At 32.0% G+C, this 9,575-nt stretch overlaps 1 protein-coding gene and 1 long non-coding RNA gene across 10 annotated transcripts in view; one reads left to right on the forward strand and one right to left on the reverse strand.

Annotated features, from left to right (window-relative positions):
* inf2 (inverted formin 2) overlaps nt 1-9,575 on the forward strand; it is an 80,609-nt gene that overhangs the window by 1,599 nt on the left and 69,435 nt on the right. The window lies entirely within an intron of this gene.
* On the reverse strand, nt 890-4,896 carry LOC147839865 (uncharacterized). 2 transcript variants are annotated; one of them, XR_015513049.2, is made up of 3 exons: nt 3,516-4,896; nt 2,717-3,371; nt 890-2,630 (listed from the first exon to the last, which is right to left on the reverse strand). It is a non-coding gene; the product is annotated as an uncharacterized LOC147839865 (long non-coding RNA). The 2 variants fall into 2 exon arrangements; XR_015513048.2 differs by having other exon boundaries at nt 901-2,630; nt 2,717-3,289; nt 3,425-4,896.

Consider the following 9,575-nt stretch of genomic DNA (forward strand, 5'->3'; position numbering starts at 1 on the left):
TAGGGTTATACGATTATTCATCAATTTCAAACCCCACTAGTTTAGAAAATAAGATGAAAACTCCTTATATTTTACAGTGTTATTTATTGCTGCTTAGTAACTAATTAATTCTATAAAAATATTAAAATATTAGCATATTATCTTATACTATAATGAAATTAAAATGATTAATTCATTCATTAATTTTCTTGTCGGCTTAGTCCCTTTATTAATCCAGGGTCGCCACAGCGGAATGAACCGCCAACTTATCTAGCAAGTTTTTACGCAGCGGATGCCCCATCTCTGGGAAACATCCACACACACATTCACACACACACTCATACACTCATACATTAGCCTACCCAGTTCACCTGTACCGCGTGTCTTTAAGCCGACAAGAAAATGAATGAATGATACAAGTTTTGGGAGACTCTATTGCTCAATTAAATTGAGGCAACGAGTTTACTCGATTCATTTAGTTTAGTCAAATAATTAGGGTTTTCAGTGTATTGTAAGATGAACTAATGTTATCGCAATAACCCTACTATCTAGCCCTTTCCCTTTGCCCTAAGCCGTCAAGATAAAGAGAATTGAGACACCCCTACCCCTTCACGTGAATACACAAAATGAGGCTGGATGGATGTTTCCCAGTGATGGGTTGCTGCTAGAAGGGCATCCGCTGCGTAAAACGTATGCTGGATAAGTTGGCGGTTCATTCCGCTGTGGCGACCCCAGATTAATAAAGGGACTAAGCCGACAAGAAATTGAATGTATGAATTTTAGCAATAGCTCAATCATCAAACCACAGTCAGTGTTTAATTTAAACCAGTTATAAACACCATACTAACTGCAGTAATTACAGTATAATGGGTGACTGCTCATTTACTTTAATAATGGATTCTCAGTATATTCAGGTGTGTCTGCTGAGTCAGTAAAAGGCAAATCATGCTCTTATGTGTGTGTTAAATACTGTATTTGAAGTCTCAAGCATGCACTATAGTTACAGTATTGCTGCTGAAAAGTATTACAATGCAGTAGAAATAGTTTAATATTGTAAAAAATGCAAACTATGGTCTTATATGCGTGTTAAATACTGAAATTTAGGAATAAGAGGCTCATGGAGTCTTACATAATTACAGTAAAGCACTATAATGGTGCAGAAACAGTTTAGTAATGTAAAACAGGCAAATTATGCTCTAATATGTGTGTTAAATACTGTATTATAAGAGTAAGATGTTTGTGAAGTCTCATGCATGCATCATAATTACAGTATTGCCTGATGAAATGCTTTATAATGCTGTAGAAACAGTTTAATACTGTAAAAAAGGCAAATTATGCTCTTATATGTGTGTTAAATACTGTATTATAAGAGTAAGATGTTTGTGAAGTCTAATGCGTGCATCATAATTACAGTATTGCCTGATGAAAAGCATTATAATGCTGTAGAAACAGTTTAATACTGTAAGAAATGCTAATTATGCTCTTATATGTGTGTTAATTGCTGTATTGTACGACTAAGAGGCTCATGAAGTCGCATACATGCACCATATTTACAGTATTGCCCGATGAAGAGCTTTATAATGCTGTAGAAACAGTTTAATACTGTTAAAAAGTCAATTTATGGTCATAATATGTGTGTTAAATACTGTGTTTTTAGAGTTTGAGGCTTGCGAAGTCTCATGCATGCACCATAGTTACAATATTAGCTGCAAAAAAGTATTATAATGCTGTAGAAACAGTTTAATACTATAAAAAAGGCAAATTATGTTCTAATGTGTGTGTTAAATACTGTATTATAAGAGTAAGAGGCTCATGGAGTCTAATGCATGCACCATAATTACAATATTAGCTGCTGAAAAGCATTATAAGGCTGTAGAAACAGTAAGAGTAAGATGTTTATGGAGTCTCATGCATGCACCATAATCACAATATTACCTGCTGAAAGTATTATAATGCTGTAGAAACAGTTTATTACTGTAAAAAAATAATAAATATGCTCTTATATGTGTGTTAAATACTGTATTACAAGAGTAAGATGTTTTTGAAGTCTCATGCATGCACCATAATTACAGTATTACCTGATGAAATGCTTTATAATGCTGTAGAAACAGTTTAATACTGTAAAAAAGGCAAATTATGCTCTTATATGTGTGTTAAATACTGTATTATAAGAGTAAGATGTTTGTGAAGTCTAATGCGTGCATCATAATTACAGTATTGCCTGATGAAAAGCTTTATAATGCTGTAGAAACAGTTTAATACTGTAAGAAATGCTAATTATGCTCTTATATGTGTGTTAATTGCTGTATTGTACGACTAAGAGGCTCATGAAGTCGCATACATGCACCATATTTACAGTATTGCCTGATGAAGAGCTTTATAATGCTGTAGAAACAGTTTAATACTGTTAAAAAGTCAATTTATGGTCATAATATGTGTGTTAAATACTGTGTTTTTAGAGTTTGAGGCTTGCGAAGTCTCATGCATGCACCATAATTACAATATTAGCTGCAAAAAAGTATTATAATGCTGAAGAAACAGTTTAATACTATAAAAAAGGCAAATTATGTTCTAATGTGTGTGTTAAATACTGTATTATAAGAGTAAGAGGCTCATGGAGTCTAATGCATGCACCATAATTACAATATTAGCTGCTGAAAAGCATTATAAGGCTGTAGAAACAGTAAGAGTAAGATGTTTATGGAGTCTCATGCATGCACCATAATCACAATATTACCTGCTGAAAAGTATTATAATGCTGTAGAAACAGTTTATTACTGTAAAAAAATAATAAATATGCTCTTATATGTGTGTTAAATACTGTATTATAAGAGTAAGATGTTTGTGAAGTCTCATGCATGCACCATAATTACAGTATTACCTGATGAAATGCTTTATAATGCTGTAGAAACAGTTTAATACTGTAAAAAAGGCAAATTATGCTCTTATATGTGTGTTAAATACTGTATTATAAGAGTAAGATGTTTGTGAAGTCTAATGCGTGCATCATAATTACAGTATTACCTGATGAAAAGCTTTATAATGCTGTAGAAACAGTTTAAAACTGTAAAAAAATGCTAATTATGCTCTTATATGTGTGTTAATTGCTGTATTGTACGACTAAGAGGCTCATGAAGTCGCATGCATGCACCATATTTACAGTATTGCCTGATGAAAAGCATTATAATCCTGTAGAAACAGTTTAATACTGTAAAAAGTCAATTTATGGTCATAAATGTGTGTTAAATACTGTATTTTTAGAGTTTGAGGCTTGTGAAGTCTCATGCATGCACCATAATTACAATATTAGCTGCTAAAAAGCTTTATAATGCTGTAGAAACAGTTCAATACTGTAAAAAAGCCAAATTATGCTCTAACATATGTGTTAAATACTGTATTTTAGGAATAAGAGGCTCATGGAGTCTAATGCATGCACCATAATTACAATATTAGCTGCTAAAAAGCTTTATAATGCTGTAGAAACAGTTTATTACTGTAAAAAAGCCAAATTATGCTCTAACATATGTGTTAAATACTGTATTTTAAGAATAAGAGGCTTGTGCATTCTCCATAATTACAGTATTGCCTGCTGAAAATGCTTTAAAAACACAATTTAGCAAACTGTAATCTTCATATACGGTGAGTTACTGTTATATTACTTATATTTACAGTATTAAACTGTGTTTCTACAGCATTATAATGCTTTTGATTCTTTGATTATTTACAGTTTTGTGGCTGTCAGTATTTTTACTGTAAATATACAACACGATGTTTCATAAGTGTGTGTTTTAATGTTAAACAGCAGGCATTTGATGTTCAGAATAATGTCCATTTCTCCTATTGGTGATAATAATTAAATGTGGTTTATTAAGGTTAACTAATGGCATCCATTGCTTTCAATTGAGGCTAGGGCTGCACAATATTGTAAAAATCAGACGTTGCCATGTTGTGTTTTTCTGCGCTATATGTTGCAAATCATTTGGATCACACTTTATTTTAAGATTTAATTCTCTCTCTTAGCAAACCATTATGACTTTTGCTTCCTAATTTGCTCCTTATGAACAGTTTTTAAGGTATGGTGGTGGATTAGGAATACAGAATGTGTGCTTTATAATATCTAAATAACATGCATGCTAATAAGCAACTAGTTAATAGTAAGAATCGGTCCCTAAAGTGTTACCAAATGTATTGATTTAGATTGATTGATTCTGTAGTGAGTGAATCATGTATAACATGTATTAAACGAACTGCAAGCATAAATGCAACAAAGATAGAAGTGAAATAGACAGTGCATGCGGTTTTGTGTGTTTTGCAAAGTTAACATGCACTGCATATCTATGCAATGTGACTATTACTGATGCACACATTGCGATATCCATGCTGAAAGTATATATTGTGCAGCTCTAATTGAGGCTGTTATTATTCTGGCATGATTGGTGTCGTTTTATGTAAGAGCTGTTATTAAATGTGCTATTTGCGTCTGTTGGAGGATGTTTGTCCTGTCAGATTGTGTCATGTACGAATGACACTGAGAAAAGGAGGAAATGTGATAAACTCAGGCTATTTCTGCTGATAGGTGTCTCATTGCAGTGAAATGAACAAGCTGCCGTTTGCTGAAGTGTTCAGATATAGTGCTTATATGGCTTTATTGTTGGTCATTCTTTCACTCGTGATTGTGTTGTTCATATGTAGGTTATTGTCGCCCATGAGAGCATTTGACCTCATAGAGACGCTTTATCAAGGTCAGAACAGAGAGCTGCTTTAGTTTCTGCACATTATAATCAGATAACACTTATTTAATGTTTAAGATTTCAGTTTTATAAGCGTGCACTAATTTTTGGTACTATATGAAGCTGTCAGGGTATTGGCAAAAAACACTTTAATAATACCTTTTTTGTTTGTTCAAATTCATTTAATAAAAAAAAATCATAATTAAAAACATAAAAAGAATAGTAAATTAATAAAAACAATAATAAAAATTGTAATAAATCTTAATAATAATAATTGATTTTAAATAAGAAATAAAAAAATGAAAAGATAATAAAATAATAACAGAAATAGTAATAGATAATTATAATAATGATTATTATTATTATTATTATTATTATTATTATTATTATTATTATTTTAGTTATAATAATAATTGATTTAATAATAAATAATAATTAAAAATGATAAAATAACAGTAATAACAATTGCTTTAATAATAAAAAATAAAACAATTAAATATTAATAAAATAAAACCCATAAATTATAATAATTATAATAAGAATAATTGATTTAACAATAAATAATACAAAATATAATAATAGTAAAATAATAATAATAACAACCATGAATAATAATAATAATCAAATTAATTTAATAAAAATACAAGTATTAAATCATAATAATAATAATTGATTCAATAATAAAAAATCTAAATAAAAAATAATAAAATAATAATAATTATTATTATAGTAATAATTGATATAATAATAAATAATAAAAATGAAAAGAATAAAAAAACAATAGAAATATAATAATAATAATAATAATAATAATAATAATAATAATAATAATAATAATAATAAAATAAAGACACATTATTATTGTTATTATTATTATTATTTAAATTATAATATTTGATTTAACAAATAATACAAATAAATAATAATAATAATAATAATAAATAATGCCCACTATTCTGTTTATTGCAATTTAAAAAAGGGAATAACTCCAAAACAAGCACATTTTTTAATTTAACATTTTAATGACAGTTCAGATTGCATTGCTATTTTGGCTGGTTGGAAGTGTAAAAAAAAGTCAAAGAGAAACACTGTTTACATGGAAAACAACTAACATTTTAAAATTTTAAAATTCATTAGGGAAGACATTGCAAAGACACTTATGTCACAATTAGCATTATTTAATTTATCATTTATGCTTTGAATAGGTAGATACATCACTTTTTTTGGTGGATGGAGTTGCCAAGATAAAAATGTCATAAATTCATATTTTTTTACAAAAATTATGTAACATTTTTAAACCCTCACTGAATGTTGAATTAAAAATGTATTTATTATTAAGTAGAGTTGAATAAAAGCATTTTACATGCAAAATAATTAATTCATATGTAAAAGGTTTTACTTATAAATCCCTCTTATTTTATTACTTTTCTATTTTGGAGGTTGAATAATGTCCTTTAATAATCTATTTAACATTTTAACTTAAAAATTCCATTGCATTGCCAAATTTAAAAGGAATTTATGTGAAAATCCCACATGACATTGTTTGTTTGTTTTCCTTTTTACCTAGTTTTACTACTATTTTTCCTACTTATTTTTCATTTTTTCATTTATTTTTCTTTGACTTAGTCCCTTATTTACAAGGGGTCGCCACAGCGGAATGAACCGGCAACTATTCCAGCATATGTTTTACGCAGTGGATGCCTTCCAACTGCAACCCAGTACTGGGAAACACCCATACACACTCATTCTCTCTCTCTCACGCACATACACACACACACACACACACACACACACCCATACACTACGGCCAATTTAGTTAATCAATTCCACTATAGCGCATGTGTCTGGACTGTGGGGGAAACTGGAGCACCCAGAGGAAACCCACACCAACACAGGGAGAACATGCAAACTCCACACAGCCGGGACTCGAACCAGCGACCTTCTTGCTGTACTTATTTTTACTCTACTTAGTTTTACTTTTAAAATCAGATTGCATCTGTGTATTTGAGAGCATGAGTCTCTTTAATGATTTAAAGTAGCAGCTAGAACAGATGCAGAATCCAAAGGTTAACCTCAGTGTTGTCTGTTAAACCCAAAGAAGATTTACCGTTAAATGTTAATTAATGTTGTCACACTGGATTAAAACATACTCAAAACCTTCTGCACCATGCGTATAACAACTTTATACTTTATAAAAATTTGATTTTTAAAAGTCAAATTATCTACAGAACTTTTTAAACTCAAAAACAGAGGAGCGTAACACTCAGATCAATGAGTCCAAGAAGTACAAAACCTTTGCTAATTTAAGGAAAACAAGTCAACAGACAGATTCACTCCACTATTAGGTGATAATATAGTACAAGAAGAGATTTAAAAGTGATTTTTGTTGGTAGTCCTGCTATTTTTGATTGAGAACAACAAACATCCTGTAGTGTCTTCAGCACAGCAATGTCTAAATAACTAAATTATCCTAAAAAGTGCGTCTGCATTTTTGCCAGTTTGATTTTGGGTTCCATTCATGTGTTTAATCACCTGAACAATACATTTATTACAGTATTCAATCATCTTTGTTAACATTAATGAAAATAAAGTTGTTAATTGTTCTGGTTAACTCACAGTGCAATAACTAATGTTAACAAGCACAACATAGTAGCAAGCACAACCTAGCACATGCTAGCTCTCTGCAATTCTCACATGGTCACCCTCTGAAGCTAAGCAGGGCTGAGGCTGGTCTGTTCCTGGATGGGAAAGCTAGGTTGCTGCCAGAAGTGGTATTAGTGAGATCAGCAGGGGGCGCTCAACCTGTGGTTTGTGTGGGTCCTAATGCCCCGGTATAGTGAAGGGGATTCTATACTTCTCAGTAAGTGCCGTCTTTTTGGGTGAGATGTTAAAACGAGGCCCCGACTCTCTGTGGTTGTTAAAAATCCCAGGATGTCCTTATTGAGCTGAAGCTTGACTACAAAATTAAATTGTAAATCAAATCGCAGTTGCAATGTCTGTCAAATCAATTGCAATTAGTTTTTTTTTTTCAAATCGCACAGCTCTACAACCTAGGATTTTAATAATGCTACATGCAACAGCAAACTGTTTGGAAGCAATAAGTGTCCAAGAAGGTGTTCAAAATCTTTACACGCATTGACCTAGAGATTGTTTAGATCAGGGATGCCCAAACACAGTCCTGGAGGGCCGATGTCCTGCAGATTTTAGCTCAAACTTGCCTCAACCCACCTGCACAGATGTTTCTAGAAAGCCTAGTATGAGATTAATTAGCTAGCCCAGGTGCGTCTAATTGGGATTGGAACTAAACTTTGCTGGACACCGGCCCTCCAGGACCGAGTATGGGCACCCCTTGTTTAAATGCATGTCACTGATGAGAAGATGATGGATATTTACAGTATGATGATCGAAATGGCCTTAAACACCCAGCAGGCACAAGACGTCAACATGCTGTCAGATTGAAATTGTACCCTAACGTCATGGAGACGCTGCATTTTGTTTGGAAATGAAAATTGTGTTTACAACAGAACTCAACGTCAGCCTGATGTCACTGCCCAACGTCCAACCTAAGACCAACCAAATATCAACGTCTAATGATTTCACAGCTTGACATTGTGTGGACGTTACCACTATGACATCTACCAGACGTTGAATTTTGGGTGCCAAACTGATGAATAAATGTCAGTATTTGACGTCAATATGCCGCTGGTTTAAGATGTTGGCTTGACATTGGATTTTGTTCACTTTCTAACAACCTAAAATCAACCAAATAACAACGTCATTATTGGACATCAAAATAATGTTGTCCTTAGACGCTGGCTAGGCATTGAATTTTGGTCATCTGACATCACAACCTAAATCTAACCTAATATTGACGTCTTATGACATTGTGTGCCTGCTGGGCAATAACTAAATGCACTACAGAATGTTACGTTTACACACACATGCACAAATTACATGTAAATACAACTTTTAACAGCATAATACTCACTACTAGGGTTGTAACAGTATGAATTTTTTACGGTATGATAATCGTCTAAAACAATACGACGGTTTGACGGTTTCGCGGTATACGGTATGTTACAAATGTTACAAAATAATAGAACAGTGAAGCAAATTTGACTTTTTCCAAATAATATATTTTCAGTTACTATAAACAACACCACTTACAATGAACAAATAAAAAAATAAGAAAATAATAAATAATGTGTCAAAGTCCAAATAAAGTCCAAATAAACATGGTGCAAATCCTCAGTAAAAAATAGATATAAATATTTACTATACTATAAATAGTTACATAACGAAACTAGATTCAATATGGAACATCCTTAGGTTTTATGTGCCAGCATGGATATGGTTGTCTGTGGATATGGATTTGGATATGGTTGTATGCAATGCAGACAAACAGCTGCACCTTCATTTGCGTCCTTTTAAAACAGCAAGAGCAGCAGTTCGTCTTTGCTGTGTCACTGTTTTGTCATGTTTCTGTGCTGCTGTGCATGCAAAAGTACTTAGTATGAGAATTATTATTTTTTTTTTTTGCGTTTTGTTTAGCCGCGCATAAATGTATGCCTATCTCATTGTTCATTGTTGGTCCACAAACAATGCGGGTCAGGTAGTGAAAACGGTAGGCTACAATTAATTAATTCGTTATGAATTAATTGATATTTAACAACCACCCCCACCTACAATGACGATGGCATCGTCCATTGTGATGTTTCATATTAGACATCGAACGATGCCAAATTAATCAACATCGCCCAACAGTATTATCTTTCTATTCCTTTCTATCCCTTTTCAGTGACCAAACTCTTAATGGATAGAACAGTTTATTAAAACTTATTTCTTTAAATACACCAAAATATAGAG

This window comes from Danio rerio, chromosome 17 (genome assembly GCF_052040795.2).
Source record: "Danio rerio strain M-AB ecotype USA chromosome 17, GRCz13ab, whole genome shotgun sequence".
Classification (NCBI taxonomy): Eukaryota; Metazoa; Chordata; class Actinopteri; order Cypriniformes; family Danionidae; genus Danio; species Danio rerio.